The sequence below is a fragment of the Triticum urartu genome, chromosome 3A (assembly GCF_056163025.1).
Source record: "Triticum urartu cultivar PI428250 chromosome 3A, HENAU_Tu73, whole genome shotgun sequence".
In the NCBI taxonomy this organism is placed as follows: Eukaryota; Viridiplantae; Streptophyta; class Magnoliopsida; order Poales; family Poaceae; genus Triticum; species Triticum urartu.
This window is the reverse complement of record NC_141875.1, coordinates 742,480,196-742,499,107: the sequence shown is the minus strand read 5'-3', so window position 1 is coordinate 742,499,107 and position 18,912 is coordinate 742,480,196. Positions and strand designations below refer to the sequence as shown.

The 18,912-nt window shown below is 44.2% G+C and overlaps 1 long non-coding RNA gene across 1 annotated transcript; it reads right to left on the bottom strand.

The window, feature by feature from the left end:
- Window positions 1-1,042: 1,042 nt before the first annotated feature.
- LOC125529978 (uncharacterized) lies at window positions 1,043-4,239 on the bottom strand. Its single transcript, XR_007300619.2, has 3 exons — window positions 3,905-4,239; window positions 1,650-3,123; window positions 1,043-1,255 (listed from the first exon to the last, which is right to left on the bottom strand). It is a non-coding gene; the product is annotated as an uncharacterized LOC125529978 (long non-coding RNA).
- Window positions 4,240-18,912: the final 14,673 nt, after the last annotated feature.

Genomic DNA, 18,912 nt, shown 5'->3' with positions numbered 1-18,912 from the left:
GCACACAAGGTGTTCCTCCTGTATTTGGGAGTTGCATAATCTCATAGTTAGAGGAACATGTATAAGTCATGATGAAGCAATAGCAATAAAACTAAACGATCTTTATGCTAAGCTAACGGATGGGTCTTGTACATCACATCATTCTCTAATGATTAATGATGTGATCCCGTTCATCAAATGACAACACATGTCTATGGCCAGGAATCTTAACCATCTTTGATTAACGAGCTAGTCTAGTAGAGGCATACTAGGGACACTCTGTTTATCTATGTATTCACACATGTACTAAGTTTCCGGTTAATACAATTCTAGCATGAGTAATAAAAATTTATCATGATATAAGGAAATATAAATAACAACTTTATTATTGCCTCTAGGGCATATTTTCTTCATTGCTTGGAAGGCTTCTTATGATGTGTATTACCGAGAGGGCCCAGAGATACCACTACAAGGATCCGGGTCTATTGTAACAAAATTGGTCGTCGCAATACATGTCGATTTGTGGCGATAAGTACCTATTGCCACAAAACAACATTTGTTGGCAGCCGTTGCGACTGGACGCATGGTAATAGGTTATTGCCACAAAAAAACAACCGTGGCAATAAAGTCTGCTATTGCAACAACCATGCAGGAAGTTGGCACATATTTTCCCGTGGTAACACTCACCTGATGCCACAATTTGCTTTGTGGGGATACCTTTAATGCAACGTGTAACAAATCATGGCGACTGATAGCTCGTGGCGATAGACATTTGTGGCAACAACCTATGCCAACGATGCTCGTTTTGTGGTGCATGCTCTTCCGTGGCAATAGTCAATTGTGGCAATAAACTATGGCAACGATACTTGATTTCGTGGTATTAGACATTTTGCCACGAACCACTACACTTGTGGCATTAACTTATCGCAACAAATATTCCAATCGTCGTAACAGGAAATTGCAACATAGTAGTTTTAGTGGTGATAAATAGGTAACACAACAGGTGAAATGTTTGTTGCGAGAAACTATTGCGACAATTTAAACTTTTCGTGATGCTAACATGTGGCAACCGAAAGTGGATTGTGGTAATAGCCTATTGCAACCATAAAAAAAATACATGCATTCAATTACAATATTCAAAACCATACGTATAATATATAGATTCATAAAATTCATAATTCTCATAGCAAATATCCATCAAATGATACTCAAATGTAATTTGGCCATCCTAATTAAGGCCAAGACTAACTGTCCAGTCGAGCTAGATCTTTGGATCCTGCAATCAAGAAATCAAAAAAATAGTTCTAGTTAATGAGTCCAACATAACATACATCATACAATTATTCCAGCCCTTGTTAAAAATAACTATCACCAAACTATTTGTGTCAACAAGCATGTAACTGAGGGATCAGAACAGTTTTACAAGTGTAAATGTCTAAAGCATAAGCACAAGTACATGTACTAAAAGCATCCACTGTTGATTTAAGTTGTGACTCAATCTGGAGTTTCGGTTAAGTTCATGTCCCTAGCTAGCACATATTCGTTTTTTCAAAGTTGTGACTCGATGCAGCAACAACACATTGTGAAAGAGAAGAAGCAGCTAGCTAATTATGAAGGCCATACATATAAAATGCAGGTGAACATTAAGAGAAAGCAAGGTCGTGACTTACCACTTTAAACATTTGAGAATTCCTTGTTCAGCTTGTATGAGCGCACTTGAAGAAATAACAATTAGAGCGCACTTGAAGAAATAACAGTTAGCCTTGCACCTGGAGTCTTATTAGGACTAGATCTCTGAAAAAGGTATTTTGCAAGTTTGGACTACTATCTTACATGTCAATCCTCTTCGTTGGCACCTGCAAATAGAGTTTGCTCTTCAATCTGGATTTAGTACCTTTAAGAACCAGTTGGACAGTGTCAGAAATACTAATCAAGTTAATCATAAGGCATGTAAGCAGGATCTGATGAATATGGCATGAAACACCAGCAATGTGAAGCTGGAACTAGGAAGAACAAAAAACAGAGTAAAAATGTTTAAGAAAGGGAAAAATGGGCAGTTTTTTCACATCAGGATCAGTATATTTCCTTGGAAATATCATCAGAACCCTGCAAAGAACCCAGGCGATCTCCAGAAAATTGAGGCCCCTGGACTGTGGCTAACAACAAATGAACTACATGCCACATAATCAAATTAAACCAACATCTAAGTAGCCAAAATGACTGAAATTATAAGGGGAAGCAAGCATATTAGGAATAACATATATACCTAAAACTTAAAGTTCTGACATTGACAGAAGTAGCTAGTTTCATTCAAATCTAACTCTGCATATATACTCCAAATCTAACTAGGAGTAGCTGTTTGGGGCAAGTTGTATTGGAAATTAAACTAAAATAATGCATCTGTTCTAATGTAGTGGTCTAGTACAGCATTGACTGTACAAGTTATTTTCCATGCTTGTCTCAATTAGCATGTTAGTGCCTTCTAGTACTGACCAACTCAAGAAAAGAGCCTCTAATTAGGAACGATTCCAGCCATGAGATGGGCAACAAATAAACATGACAGAAGGAATTCCCAATCATACAAAAGAGGAACATGGAAATTAGAAATAGCCATGTGGTGATGTCAATATGAACAAAATATTCACATTGACTATGGGAATGCGTCAGGCAAGGGAAACGTACATGCCTGCTTGTTCTGGCGACGGATGATAGCATAGGCACAACAATGATGCTATAGTGCTCCATGGACGAGATCATGGGCCTCACCGCCCTAGGACACACAGAGGAACCAAGGATGCCGCTCGTATCGGTGCGGCCGTCAGCCATGACCACGTCGTCCATCTAGGGCTTTCCCCTCTCGTATTTCGATCAGGTGTACTGACTGGTTTTTTGTGGCTCCTTGAAGAAGTGGCTGAATCGCACACGTACAGCTGGTTGAACCAGACCTGCAGTAGGCACTTACCCCTTCGCCAAAGGGGCCCACGACCTAGGTCCCTCTTCTTCATGTTCTCTCTTCTCCAACAAAAACAAGCAGTTCGGGCACTCTCAGATCCATGGCGATGAAGAACACATATACAGGATTTGAAGCCCCCTAATTTTTGGGGGCCCTGTGCAGTCACCCACCTCACATCCTCGTCAACGGCCCTGCAAAGAACAGTGTGCATCAGACAAGAACCACCAGAGATAAAGCATCAAGACAAACCGAATACGAGATAAAGCATCAGACAAGAACCCTAATTTTTGGGGGCCCTGTGCAGTCGCCCTGGAATTAAATGTGGAACCTATTTTGCGCATAATGTAACCAGGATGGATACTTGGTAAAAGGTGATGAAGTCTTACATTTACCTAAATAAAAAGGTAACCCTGATGGGTAGTTGTAAAAAGTGATGCTATCACCCATTGGATTATATATCAAACAAGCATATGAGATTGAGATACGAGAAATATAATAATTGAAGTGAAATAAATAGACAAGTTTCTGCTGTATTTTCATAGTGAAGTTGGGATATACTACACTAAAATGATCATACATGTACTAGAACCCTTACCATGAAAAGCACTATGTATTACACCTACATTCCCTATCAGTAAAGTACATGTCCGTGTTGCTCTTCACAATTTCTAATACCCAATTTGACAATCAGTAGACCTATTTAGCTGAATTAAAAAATCGCACAGGTATTCGGGTATGTATGTATACGTGCCAGTTTGAGAGTATTCGAGTATGTATGAATATGTTACGGGTATTCGGGTATATGCATCTCCACCATGGGCAGGAACACGTACGTACTACTATTATTACCAGGAGAATCAATTAGCAGCGGGCATGTACCCTCGATGTCGTCCTTGCATCTTGCTCCCCTTGGCACTAGTACACAAACAAGCAAGCATCCTGTTGGATGGATTATTGTGGAAGGTAGCTTACATATGGATCGATTCCTCGTGGATGCTAGCGGATGACGAGGACCGGTGGCTCCTAGCGCGGGAGGCGCGCATGGTCCATGCGCTAGTTCTGTGCAAGCCGCTTCAATTCTTCATGGCCGCCCGGAGGGAGGGATGGCTGCCGACGACCCCGGCTAGATCTGCCCAGGATTGCGGCGACTGCGCGCTCCTCATGGCCGCCTCCTCGAGCCTGGTTGGGAGGAGGGAACGATCCTGGGGCCCAGGGTTGCGTTGGCGACTTATATACAGAGAAAGGGGCGAGCGGTGGCGGCATGAGGCGACTTGCGGCGTGGTATGCGGTGGCTTCGATGGGTAGGCGTGCGTGTGAAGGATAAGGAGAGAGAGGAGATAAAAGGATAGGGCACCTGCAGGGCCACAGCCGTTCGATCTAAGCAAACATAACAGTTCCGATGTGTGATCCATGAGAGGGCCATCTTGACCAATCAAAACACGGTGTATTTTTTAGTGGTATATTTTTGCACTCGGTAAAATTTTAATATTTTTTTTCTTCCCTTATCTTTTTCTTGCTTTTTTAATAAGGCCTATTAATGGATATAAATAGGATTTTCTTTAACACCAAAATTTTGCCAACATTTTTATGCACTTGTGATTTAAATTTGAATTCTATGCAATAAATGACTATAAATGCATTAAATGTACGAAAGAACCCATGAAACTTGGGAATTGTCACTCAAATATGGTCTACTTTCTGTGCAAATTTAAGTTGTGCCATTTCAAACCTATTTCCGTACTTGCTTCACAAAAAATACCCATTTTTTACACTATAAAACTAGAATTTTTTTAAAACAAAAGTTTAGAAACTCTATTTGTCAACATTGTTTTTTGTTTTGATGTTTGTCAATATTTTTTGTAATGGCAAGATGCACCTATGTGCTCAATTTGGGCACATTATCATAAACTATGCAAGAATATGGCCATCACCTTGGAAAGTCATGAATATTCATACATGATACCTTGTTTTGTGAAGATTCTTTTCTTCAAAATGATCATATTGCAAGTTTAGTATTTTTTTTCTCGCAACTAGTAGACATAAAAGGACTCGATGCGAAAGGATTGCATTTACTGAATTTGTATTCTTTTCTTTAATTTTTTCCACAATGGGGTCATCAAAGCGGGGAGCTGGGGGGGGGGGGTAAATCTGATCGTATCGCATCCTCTAAAAATAGGAAACTACCAAGTCATGCCTACCTATACAAGAGATCGTGTCGAGGCTTCATCAAAGCGGGGACATTCTAGAGGATCTTGGCATGTACTCTAGCTCAAAGAAGATTGATGCAACACTATTTATAACCCACGTCAAACGACAATGACAAGGGCTACTGGCTACTATCTGTGACATGGGAAGTGGGGTGTCCCAAGCACACTATAATTGAGTACACTAGCAAGCAAGGGATTACTATACATTGAGATTATGATCTACTAGTTAATATTAAAAAAGCATTAAGGTTGCAGACGACTCGCTGGAACCATTTGCGTCCTTGATCTGCTATCCCGACGGCCAAATGCAGTACGCTTCTCTACCTCGCGAGAGCTAGCGTCTTTGGTATGCTATCTCGCCTGGTTCAACTCCGACCTTCCTTCACTCCAGTACAGCACCGACCATAACTCTCTTCGGCTGACAGTCCAGGGGCAGCCAAGAAGGACGACCCGGACGCCTGACAATCATCTTCAGACCTCCCTTCGCTTTGGATCAGGATGCTCGGTCGATGCTGGTAAGATCTCTCTCTCGCTCTTCAGTGCCTCCCCGTTCTTCTACCAAAATGGATTTTTTAGGGTCCTAGAAATGTGCCCCCAAATCCCGTACAAATACCGCTCCAAGGGGGACGACTTTAGGTTTCCAGTAAAAAAATATGCGGGCTGGGCCAAGATACGGGATCTATTAGTCATTGTTTGGCCCATAAACCGCATATCATCCGATTTTTGGGGATCGGGTCAATATGTGGGATCTGTTAGAGTTGCTCTTAGCCCGATATACAAGGAATAACCTATGGGTTGCCCTCATAGCCGTTACTTTCGTGGTTACCTGTTTAAAGGCTCTTTCTTCCCAGTAAGCTCCATACTCTCACATCTCATATCTAACGAAACATCACATACAAGAAAATATTTATATCTCATTGTGAGAAAAACATATATTTTTAGAAAATTTGAATTTGCATGCAAAACTAATAGCGAAATTATTGTTTGAGAGTATTCGAGTATGTATGAATTTGAATTTGTGCATTGTTTGATTTGGATGTGTTTAATTTTTCATGTTATTGCATATTAAAATATAAAGAGCGCCTATACATCACTAGTGGCGCAAGCAACGCTAATTGACACTCACCCGCCGCGCGCCCTGGGCTGACCCAGCTAAGCGAGGTCGCTTTGCCCAGCTCACTCGCTCGGCTGTTTCCATCGGTTCACCATGTTGAGTCTAATGGAGAGTCTGACCGTAAGTCATGGAGCCGGCTGTGGGGAGCCTTGGTTCCTTCAAAAGTCAAAGTCTTTACCTGGAGACTAGCTAATACGTCCATCCCGACGGGTGCGGTGCGTCACCACCGTAGCATGGCTGATTCGGCGGAGTGCTCGATATGTCACGCGGCAAATGATACTTGGCGCCATTCCCTTTTCGACTGCCATATGGCCCGGTGTGTTTGGGCATTTGCTTATGAAGACCTCACGGAGACGATCATATCAAACCGATCGGAGGATGCGAAGCTATGGATGTTATGGCTGGTTGATACTTTACCCTCGGCGGAATTAGCATGGGTGCTTGTGACGATGTGGGCCATCTGGTGGGCAAGGCGTCGCGCCATCCACGACAATCAGTTCCAAAGCCCACTGAGCACCCATGTTTTCATTAGCAAATTCCTGGCTGAGCTGGAGATGATTCCCGAGAAGAAGGCAAAGCCTAAGGGCCGGCAAGCAAATCTCAGGGACCTGCATGTAAAATCTGGGGACCTGCATGCAAATTCAGGGAGTTCGAACAACCAGATGCAACCTAGCTTGTGGATTCCACCCGCCAACCACGAGGTCAAAATGAATGTTGATGGTGGCTTCTCGAAGATCGGCGACCGGGCAGCGTCAGCAGTGATATGCAGAGACAAGCGAGGTATGTTTCTCGGTGCTTCTGCCATCATACACGACGGACTCCTCGATCCCGCAGTTCTTGAAGCACAAGCTTGCAGCGAGGCACTCTCGCTCGCTATGGACCTGCATGCCCAATCCATCTGTGTCGCATCGGACTGCCTCGAAGTGGTGACCAACATAGAGGATGAAGTCCCATGCCGATATTTTGCTATCTTGCAAGAAATTAAGTACCAGAGGAGGCTTTTCCACGATGTAAAATTTATTTATGAAAGTAGGAAACATAATGGGGAGGCGCACGCCTTAGCAAAGGCTGCTGCCTCGCTTAGCTCAGGGCGCCATGTGTGGCTTACTAGTTTGCCCGATATCATCTGTATCCCTATGTTTCTGAACGTTTAATAAAGGGTGCAGTTACTCAAAAAAAACCATGTTGAACGGTCGACTGGTTGACCGTTGACCCATGGCATAGTTGACCGTACACATCTATATAAAGTTTAGAATTATAAAAAAATTCAACTTTGAAAAAAGTTTGTGGCTTCAAAAAATGTTAATGAATTTGAAAATGTTCAAGAATTTGAAAGAAATGTTTCTCAATTCTAAAAAAGATCACTAATTTTAAAAAATTCACAGACTCAAAAAAGAGTCATGAATTTGAATTTTTTAATATATTTCAGAAAAAGGTCGTCCATTCTAAAACAAATTGCGATCTCGAAAAAAGTTACCAAAGTCAAAATAAGTTCAGTATTTGAAAAAACAACACAAATTTGAAAAAATCGTGGCATGAAAAAATATTGGCGAAAATGAAAATGTTCATCCACTCAAAAAAAAAGTTTGTAAATTTGGAAAAAAAATCACGGTTCCAAAAAATTAAAAAAATTAAAATAGTTCCCCAATTTATCAAAACACATTCACGAATTTGAATAAGTTGGTAAATTTTAAAATTGTTGCTACTTTTTTAAAAAAATACACAAATTTCAAGGAAAAAGTTACTGAAATTTAGAAATAAAAATGGAAAATGGAAACTAAAAAGTAAAAGGAAATAGGAAAAGGAGAATAAAAACCAAATAGTAAACTGGAATAAAAACAAAAAAAAAGCTGCTGAGGGTAAACCTAGCCGAAAAAGAAGAAAAACTAGGTTTTTTTAGACAAAAGAAAAACTATGCGGAAGTTTCCAGAAGCAAAACCGGGCCTAAGTCACGGAATGGCAGCCCAATTTAACTCCTCGCTGGTCAGCCGAACACCTTTCTTTTTAATGGGCCTTAGCCCAGCCGTTCATTATGTTTAAGAATAAGTTTATTTATTAACAATAAGTGTACAAATGGTGTTTAGTCTGTTGGTAATCACTTCTTTCCCTAGGTAGGAGGTAGTATGTTCGATTCTTTGAATGGATCATTTTTGTTTCTTCATGCATGCCCCATTGTTGGTCATTTTATTTTGTTCACGGGCCTGCATGTTCTATTTTTTTATATGAAGAATATGTATATATAATATGCTCTCATGCTAATATCTACTCCCTTTGTATCACAATACTTGTTGCCCGTATAATTTTGAGAACAATTTTTTAAATTTATTCTCTATTTTCAATAGGTTAAGTGAATGAATTTATGCGTACATATCGGAAGTAATTCCAATTTGAATGGATCATTTTTGTTTCTTCATGCATGCCCCATTGTTGGTCATTTTATTTTGTTCACGGGCTTGCATGTTCTATTTTTTTATATGAAGAATATGTATATATAATATGCTCTCATGCTAATATCTACTCCCTTTGTATCACAATACTTGTTGCCCGTATAATTTTGAGAACAATTTTTTAAATTTATTCTCTATTTTCAATAGGTTAAGTGAATGAATTTATGCGTACATATCGGAAGTAATTCCAATTTGAGTAATATATGTATCTCAATTAAGGTTCAAGTAATATAGAAAAAAGTTGAAGACCTATGTACAAGCTTATGTCAAAGACAAAGATTGTTGAAATACCTAGTCTCAATTACAAGAAAATGACTGCCTCGCGCAACGGAATCTGTTTGTTGCAATATCGCTGCCATATTGCAACGCCGATGCAGTTTGTTGCAATAGGTAGCCACTTTTTTGCAACAATATGTGTAACTAATGCAACGCCACGCTGATGTTGCAATATTTTTTTGAATATTGCCACAAATAGTTATTCTGTTGAAATACCTAGTCTCTATTACAACAAAATGGCTGCCCTCGTGCAACAAAATTTTTTTGTCGCAATACCATTACCATATCGCAACGCCGACACAATTCATTGCAATATGAGCACTCTATTGCGACAAATCTAGTATTTATCGAGACAAAACTAAGTTATGGCAATATGTGCGGCCTATTACCACAACCGGAGAATTTGTGGTAATATTGCGTTTTATTGCAACAAAACGTAGTTGTAGCAATAAATTTTGTTGCAATAGACCGGAATCCTTGTAGTGTACCTCTCCGATACTCTGAGTGACAAATCCTAATCTCGATCTATGCCAACTCAACAAACACCTTCGGAGATACATGTAAAGCATCTTTATAATCACCCAGTTACGTTTTGATGTTTGATATCACAGAAGGCATTCCTCCGGTATTCGGGAGTTGCATAATCTCATAGTCGAAGGAATATGTATTTGACATGAAGAAAGCAATAGCAATAAAACTGAACGATCAATATGCTAAGCTAACGAATGGGTCGATCTTGTCCATCACATCATTCTCCTAATGATGTGATCCCGTTATCAAATGACAACTCATGTCCATGGTTAGGAAACCTTAACCATCTTTGATCAACGAGCTAGTCAAGTAGAGGCTCACTAGGGACACAGTGTTTGTCTATGTATTCACACATATTTAGGTTTTCGAGCAATACAATTCTAGGGTGAATAATAAACATTTATCATGAATAAGGAAATATAAAATAACAACTTTATTATTGCCTCTAGGGCATATTTCCTTCAGTTTCTACTCAACCATTGCAATTAATATTTTCTGATGTCTAGGGCCCTGCCCCTAGCGCTGTTGGTAGACACGCATACTACGTAAGCTTCATTGATTAGCAAATTTTCTTGGATATATCTTCTTAAGAAAAGATCCGATGTTTTCCATGTCTTCAAAATTTTCCAAGCACTCGTTGAACGCAAGTTTGATAGCAAGATCATTGCTGCCCAATCCGACTGGGGAGGGGAATACGAGAAATTAAATTCCTTCTTCCAAACACTTGGCATATGACACCATGTGTCGTGCCCCCATGCTCATCAATAAAACGGTTTTCCCAAGCGCAAGCATAGGCATATAGTTGAAGTTGGTCTAGCTCTTCTAGCAGGTGCTTCCATGCCCCTCAAATTTTGGGATGAAGCATTTCTCACTGCTGTTCACGTCATCAATATGCTCCCTAGTCGTGTTATAAACAACGAAACTCCCATCGAATGGCTTCTTCACATCAAACCAAACTACACGTCCCTACGTGTCTTTGGTTGTGCGTGTTGGCCCAATCTCCATCCATACAAGCCTCACAAACTCATGTTCCAATCAAAACAATGTGTCTTTCTTGGCTATAGTGCCCAACACAAGGGGGTTAAGTGCCTAGATGTCTCTACTGGGCGTGTCTATATTTCTCAAGATATCGTTTTTCATGATACCAAATTTCCCTTTGCCGACCTCCATCCCAATGTCGGTGCCATACTTCGTAAAGAAATCCTTCTTCTACCACCTCTCACCGGCCTTGATGAAGGGGAACGAAACCGTGATGATTATATGTTGACTAACCCTCAAACCACTCAAACCACCGTGCGTGAGTTGTGTGATGATACAGAAAAATAGGACTAAAAATGGTGTCACCATGCCATATTCCATGTGTCACGGCCCAGGGAGCGAATCTGCCTCGGAATCCCGCACCAGCGGTAGACCTGCTCAGCGAATCGGCTTCGGGATCCGCAACCGCTGGCAGGACAGCAGAATCACCTCTGGAGTCCGCGCCCTCAGCCACGCGTGGAGCTACCGACCGCGTGCCTGCGAGCGAGCACGCGTCTGCCACGCGACCCCCTGTGATTCGTGGTGGCGCCTCCACCAGCCCGAGCGAACCACACGCCGCCACTTGTTTGCCTCCCATTGGACCTACGGGCGTCCGGTTCCCGGTGCAACCCGTGTGCTACAAGCAGTGTGATCTGCGCCGGCCAACAGGTGCGAACCCACCTCTAGCGCAAAGGACACTGGCCCATCATCACGGTGCCATGATGAGTCCCACCAGATGGGATCTTCTGTGGAGCCACTGCGTTGCATGCCTTCTTCCACAGCCACTGAAGATCTAGTAGCAGATCCTGCTGCCCAACCTGCTGCTGCTTCGCCTCGCTCGGCCTCGGGATCAGAGTCTCCAACAACTTCTACAGATAGCACGGGATCTTCTGTGCCACCCATGCAGACCACTTCACCTCCACGTTGTACACGGCTACAACAAGGGGTAATAAAACCAGTTAATTATAAGCATATTAAGAAATATGGCATGGTGTGTTCTATAGGTGAACTAGGTGAACCACACACACTTCAAGAAGCCCTTGCGGATGAAAACTGGAAGAAGGCCATGCATGAAGAGTACATGGCATTGAAGAGAAGCAAAACATGGCACTTGGTTCCTCCATAGCAAGGTAAAAATCTTATTGATTGCAAGTGGGTGTTCATGATCAAGAGAAAATCTGATGGCACTATTGATCGCTACAAGGCAAGACTTGTGGCCAAAGGATTCAAACACCAGTATGCTATAGACTACAAGGACACATTTAGTCCAGTTGTAAAAGTTGCCACCATCCGTCTTGTTTTGTCTATTGCTCTGTCCAGGGGCTGGAGTCTCAGACAGCTAGATGTACAGAACGCGTTCCTTCATGGTGTTCTGGAAGAGGAAGTGTACATGAAACGACCTCCTGGGTTTGAAAAGCAACATGCACCTTTGCATGTGTGCAAGCTTGACAAAGTGTTATATGGGTTAAAGCAAGCTCCAAGGGCGTGGTACTCAAGTATCAGTCAGAAAATGCAAACACTTGGCTTTGTTCCTTCTAAGTCTGACACTTCATTGTTTATTTGTAACAAGTGCAATGCCCACATCTTTGTTCTTATCTATGTTGATGATATTATTGCCACAAGTTCATCTGATGAAGCCATCACAGGACTATTGAAGGATCTCAGTATAGAGTTTGCTCTTAAGGATCTTGGAGATTTGCACTATTTCCTAGGAATAGAAGTGAAGAAACATGAGGATGGACTTCATCTATCCCAAGAAAAATACGCAACAGATCTAGTAAAGAAGGCTGGCTTACAAGGTTGTAAATCCTCACCTACTCCATTATCCAGTTCAGAAAAATTGTCTCTAACAGAAGGGCAAGCCTTGAGTCAAGAAGACAACACCAAATACAGGAGTCTAGTAGGTGCAGTTCAATACACTAGTGCAGAACCGGGCTATAGCACCGGTTCGTAAGGGCCTTTAGTGCCGGTTCTGCAACCGGCACTAAAGGGTGGGGTTTAGTCCCCCCCCCCCCCTTTAGTCCCGGTTCTGCACGAACCGCCACTAAAGGCCCACCACGTGGCGCGAGCCCGCGCCGTGGTATGGGGGACCTTTACACCAACCGGTACTAAAGGTTATTTCCAATTTTCTGAATTATTTGATGGTGTAGTGTCTAATCAAACATCTTAAATACTCAAGTGTGGATCACTCATTCCAAATCGTCTAACTTCCCGGCTGGTCACCCATCCTCTCACTACTCCAGCCTGAGCACACTTAACTTCAGAGTTCTATTTCCCCTAGTTTCCAAGTCTGCACTTGCTGTTTTGCTGACAATAGTAAGCTGTCAATCCTATTAACCCTCAGGACTTTAGCCACAGTTTGACCAAAATTCAAAAAAACTGACATTTGAGCATATCTTTTTTCCTTTTAGAATTTGAGGATTCTAAAAATTTGCAAACAGGCCTATGGCTGTCAAAATCGGATGCAGATTTTTGTGCTGAACATTTTGATATATTATATGTTTTTTTCGACATCGTATGCAGAAGATATAGTTGTTTTACTTTTTCATCACACATTTTGGAAAAACATGTCCAAATTGAAGTTTTTAAATTTTCCTAACTAGTAGATGTAGTAACATAACTACATCTCGAAGGATTTTAATTTTTGAAGTTTTTATCATTTTCTTTTGTTTTTTCCGAAATTGAAATGGCTATACACGCGGCGGGGGGGGGGGGGGGTGTGGTAGAGTTTGAAAATTGGCCTATAGTGTCAATTTGTGACACAAACCGGTACTAAAGGTCACAAACCGGCAGTAAAGGGGCTCGTGGGGCCCCGGCCTGATGCCAGCCTTCCACCACCCCTTTAGTACCGGCTCGTGGCACAAACCGGCACTAAAGGTTCAACACGAACCGGCACTAATGCATAGCCGTTCGAACCGGCACTAATGGTCACATTAGTACCAGATCAGTTACAAACCGGGACTAATGTGCTTCACATTAGGTCCTTTTTCTACTAGTGATATCTCACACTTACAAGACCTGATATTTCATTTGCTGTTAACAAAGTCTGTTAGTTTCTTCATGCACCCACCACTATTCACTTGACTTTTGCCAAACAAATAGTTAGATATGTCAAGAACACTCTTAGCATTGGTCTCAATTTCAGCAAGTCATCATCCACACTTGTTAGTGCTTTCTCAGACTCTGACTGGGCAGGATGTTTGGATGATAGGCGTTCCACTGGGGGATTTGCAATGTTCTTTGGTCCTAACTTGATTTCGTAGTGTGCAAGGAAACATGCTATTATATCTCCAGGTCTAGTACTGAGGCAGAATACAAAACATTAGCAAATGCCACAGCTGAGATCATATGGGTGCAGTCTTTATTGAAAGAGCTTGGTGTAAAAAGTTAACAAGCTCCATGTCTATGGTGTGATAATCTGTGTGCTACCTATTTATCTGCTAATCTCATTTTTCATGCCAGGACAAAAACACATTGAAATCGATTTTCACTTTGTCAGAGAACGAGTAGCTCAAAAACAACTTGTTATTCACTTTATGCATTCCAAAAATCAGATTGCAGATGGATTCATCAAGACCTTACCCACTAGAAGCTTTGAAGAGTTCAAGCATAATCTCAACTTGATGAAGTTGTGATTAAGAGAGGGTGTTAAACACAATATACAGTGTGTCATGTACGTCACATATGGAGAGTCCAGACTTCGCGTGAGGAGCTAGGATAGATAGTTGGTTCTGATGTAACGTTATCTCTTGTAACTACCTGTATCTCTTGTTCTCCAAGTTGTATCTCTCCTGTAAAATCTCCAATGATGTATGCGCTTCGAGGGAGGTGTGTCCCTGCTTATAACACGTAGCACGTCGCCTCGGGTTGAGGTAAGACATTTCCACATATCGCACAATCTCATGAGGGTGTTCTTCTTTCAGTTGTTTTCTGCCCTCTAATTGCAACACATGTCGTTGTTAGATTTTCGTAAAATTTTCCCTGCCTTGAAGGACATCCAGTATGTTGGCGCGTCATCATCATCCATAAACAATGATACACGCAGATGTCCAAAAATCTCTAGCATCATCTGATTCAAATGTATGCATTTTCGTACGAATCTTGATGTATGATGCGGTTCTGTAATCTCCGAGAATAGCTTTGTTTAGAGCATCATTAGCCGGACATAGCAAATATGGTCCTTAAACACCGACAGATGCGCCCGGTCAGTGACCGACGTGTCCGTTTTGAGCCCCTATTTATCCGTCCGTGCAGCCACACTTCTTATTTTTCTTCTCATATGCCCGATCACTTGCATCGTTGCACGTGACTGGTGAAGATGAAGAGAGAGAAATAAAAGAATAAATAAAAAAGAAAAAATGGTCCGGGATGGGGCCGCGTCCTAGGTGGCGGAATGCCTAGGCGCGCCCGAGCGCGTCCGCGACCCTCATATCCTCCGCATATTTGAAATGGATATGATGGTTCGTAGACAGCCCGGACGTATAGGGATGCTATGAGGGTCCAGTTGGGTCATGTTTTTTCTTCTTTCTCCTATCCGGTCACTGACCAGGCGCGTCCGTGGGCGTATAAGGGATGCTTTGAGGCGTCCGGCTATAGATGCTCTTAGCTCTCTTTCAAGTTCAGACACTATTTGTTAGTGTACTTCTGTAAAAAAAAAGAGTGCATGGTCTATATCTTCTTTATTTGTCCTTCATATCAAATAAGAATTGCCATTTGATATGATGCTTAGATGCTATGACATATGCTCAATGGATCAAGAATTTCTTTCACAAATTCCCTGGCTCTGTGTGGTGATTGATGAGGTCGGGCGTCTTAAAAATCCATCCAGTGTATGCAAAATTGCGTCTCAATTAGTAGAAAAGACTCGTTTCTTCCCTACAATGTGAGACCTCTTATCTAGCGAATGTTTGCTAGTGGGGGGGAGGGGGACTTTTGCGAACGTTTCAATGGCAGTTTCAGTTGTTCGAGGTTTATAGTTTCTTCAAATTAGCATAACAGTTTCTGAGAGGAAGGAAGATTTGAGTAAAAACAAGCAAAAACTGTAATCGTTTAGTCTCGCATGGCAACTAAAACTGCCAGCAAACAACATTCGATTTGCCACCCCCTTCCCAGTGAACGTCAACCAAATAGCATTACTGTAATACTATTAACATTGTGGCGGGAATATGTTGCAATTTTAAATAAAAATTGGTCATATGAAACTTTTGGATTAATAATATAGAAAAAATTAAAAATACATATTATATATTGTAATGGACTACATAGTTGCAAAATATTTATTGAATATAGGCAATATACTATAATGAACTTTGATGAGGTGACATTTTTACATGTTGAAATAAATAATGAAAAATAATTCTTATGCATATTGTGGTGGGCCTTTAATGATGTGGCATGTGTGCATGTGTTAAGATAATAGAGTAAGGGCATCTCCAACGCCGACCCTCAAACCTCTCGCGGTCGTCCGGACTGTTGAAGCCATCCGACGCGGGCTTGTATCAATCTGCGGGGCGGTCTGGATGCGATATCTCCCACAAACCGGAGACAAACACGGGGGAGCTTTGCAGGAGTCCGGAACGCTCCCAAGCCCTCGTTTGACAGCCCTGGTCCACTAAAACACCCTCCCCTCGCCCCGCGCGCTTCTCGCCCGTCATCCAGATACCTGCATTCATGCCGCTGTAGAGCGCACCCGGTTGAACACGCCTCCTTGCCGCATTCAAACGCCTCCATTAAACCCGTGTGGAAGCCAAGAAACCTACTTCGGCCATACGTCCGTTCACCAGTGGGCCGACATTAAACGCAACACCGGGCAACCTCCTCCCTCCGCCCTCCGTTTAAACCAGGACAGATGCCGGGCAAGAATCGCACCACTCCGTCGCTCCCTATCTCTTCCTTCCACCATTTTCTCCAACCTTTCGATGGCATCCGACGAGTCAGAAGAGTAGTTCTACGACATAAAGTCGGCTGGGTGGCCAACTGAGCACAGCGGATATGAGGGAGGCCGCCCGCTGCTCCACCTCCCTTGCCTAACCCGACGGAGCAAGTTGCCGCCCAAGTCGGCGCGTGGTTTAGCAACATGCTGCTCCAAGGCAGCTCACGGAGGAGTAGTGAGTTGTTATAGATCGGTACGGCGTGGAGCATCGTGGCACGGGCATCATCACCTCCGGTGCCTGCGACCGCACCATCCGCCTTTGACACACGCGCCGCCGCGCCTTGCAGGCAAAGAAAGAAGGTGGTTGCGTGGATATTGACGAGGTGGCGGCCAACACGTCCGCACCCACCGCCATCATCGAGGAGAAGTAGAACACTGGAGGCCGCCGTCGCATGGGTCCCAAGAAGGCCACCGCCGGTGACCTGTCCGGTTCTCCTTTATCTTAAACCATTCTGGGCACCCGTCTGAGCTCCACGGAAGCACCCTTCCCCTTCGACTGAGGCACCCTCTTTGCCACTCCGATGAGCGGCGCAACCAGACATAGGGAAGATACGGGGGAAGAATATGCCTCCGGGACTCTCGACGGTCCGGTTAGCGGGCTGTTGGACATGAGAAAGACAAAGGGATCTGCTGCGACCGGCCGTAGACTAGTATATCCGTGTCGTGAGAGTGGAGCTCCGCGTGACCACATGTGCACATAATTCTACTTTTTTAGTTGAAAATATGTAATGTAACTGTTTTCGTCCGGTTTGTATGAAACCCATCATGTTTATATGAATTCCGGCCGAGTTTGCATGAATTTCATCCGGTTTGCTGAAAAAAAAGTTTGAAATATATGCAGTTAGCGTTGGATGCGTACTCCCGCATCCGTGTCTGTGAAATGATCTCCTATCTACAGACGGATGCGGGAGAAAATTTGCGGGTTGCGTCGGGATGAACTATATGTACAACACGTAAGGCTGGCTATAGTGGGAGTAACATCACACTTTTTTAAGATAATTTTACTTATATGGCACATATTTAATGATGAGAAAAGTGATGATGGTAACTTAGCTAATTACTGTAACATCACACATACCAAGACAACATGAGTCTATAGGCTAATAAATGAACCATGACATGACACCACACATATGTTACTATCCACTGTGGAGGTAGTAACATAGGATAGTAAAATATGATGTTACTAGTCTAAGTTACTCCCCATTCTGACTAGTCTAACTTACTCCCCATTGTGACTAGTCTAAGGTCTAAGAGCATCTCCACTAGGCTCCCCAATAAGCCCCCAGAGGCACTTTTTCAATGCCGGCGGGCGAACAACTCTCCACTCGCGCCCCCACGACCTTAAAAAACGCCGGATTTGACAAAAAACAGAGCCGGCGGTACCAGGGCGATCCCAGGCCACCGGGGGGCTGTTGGGGGCGGAGAGAGAAGATTTTGCATGTCAATGGCCCACTGTCAGCCTCTCACTCGCCTCTTCATACTTTTCCTCCCGGTCCCCACCCACGTGCCCACATACTCGCCCCCCCTTGCTGGTCGCGGCCGGCCGGCCACCTCCTTGCCGCACGCCAGCCTCTGCCTCCTCCGCCGCCCTCTGCTCACATACCTCCGCCGCGCCGCCCTACCGACAGCGCGCCGCCGTCGCCGCCCTGCTCGTCGCGGGCCGGCCAAGCTGCCTATCGTGTCTTCTTGCCTTCACGGAGGAGGAGCGCGCGGCTGCGCGTGGCCGGGGCGGAGCTCGCCAGCGCCAGCCTGGGTGTGGCCGGGGCAGCCCGCGCCCGCGCCCGCCTCTGCGTGGCCGGGGCGAAGCTCGCCCGCGCCCGCCGGGGCGTGGCCGAGGCGGAGCTCGCCCGCGCTCGCCGGGTGTGGCCGGGACGGCCCGCGCCCGCCTCTGCGTGGCCGGGCATGCACAGGCAGCAGCAGCCGGACGGGCGTGCTCGACACCATGGTCCGGGGTGCCACAGCACCGCGCCCAGGTCTTCTCGGCGGCGTCGAACGCGACGGCGGGGCAGGGAGGGCGCGGGCCACGCAGAACGGGAGCATGGGGGCGCTGTCGAGGCCGCACGCGAGGAGCACGAGCGCGCCGAGCTCGAGCAGCGCGTATCCGGTAGCGGCGAAGACGACCGGCGCCCATAACGCGCGCCTCGACCTGCTCACGGCCAAGGGGCTCAAGGTCAATGTCAAGGCCAAGACGGGCGCGACCTGCTCTAGCTGCGCGACGAGGAGGTAGTCGGACGCCGCCACGGGCAAGATGCTCGACAAAATGCCGCTCTGTTCGTGGGAGTCCAACACTGCTTGTGGGGATGCAACGAGTGGAACATTTTCTCCTCCAGGTCAAAATTTTCGCCGGCAGCCCCCCAAGGGGCAAAAAAAAATGCCTCCTGGGAGGGCAAACGGCTGGAGATGCCCTAAGGCGTGTTGCAATGCACGGTCAACCAGTAAATGCTCGCAGTCAC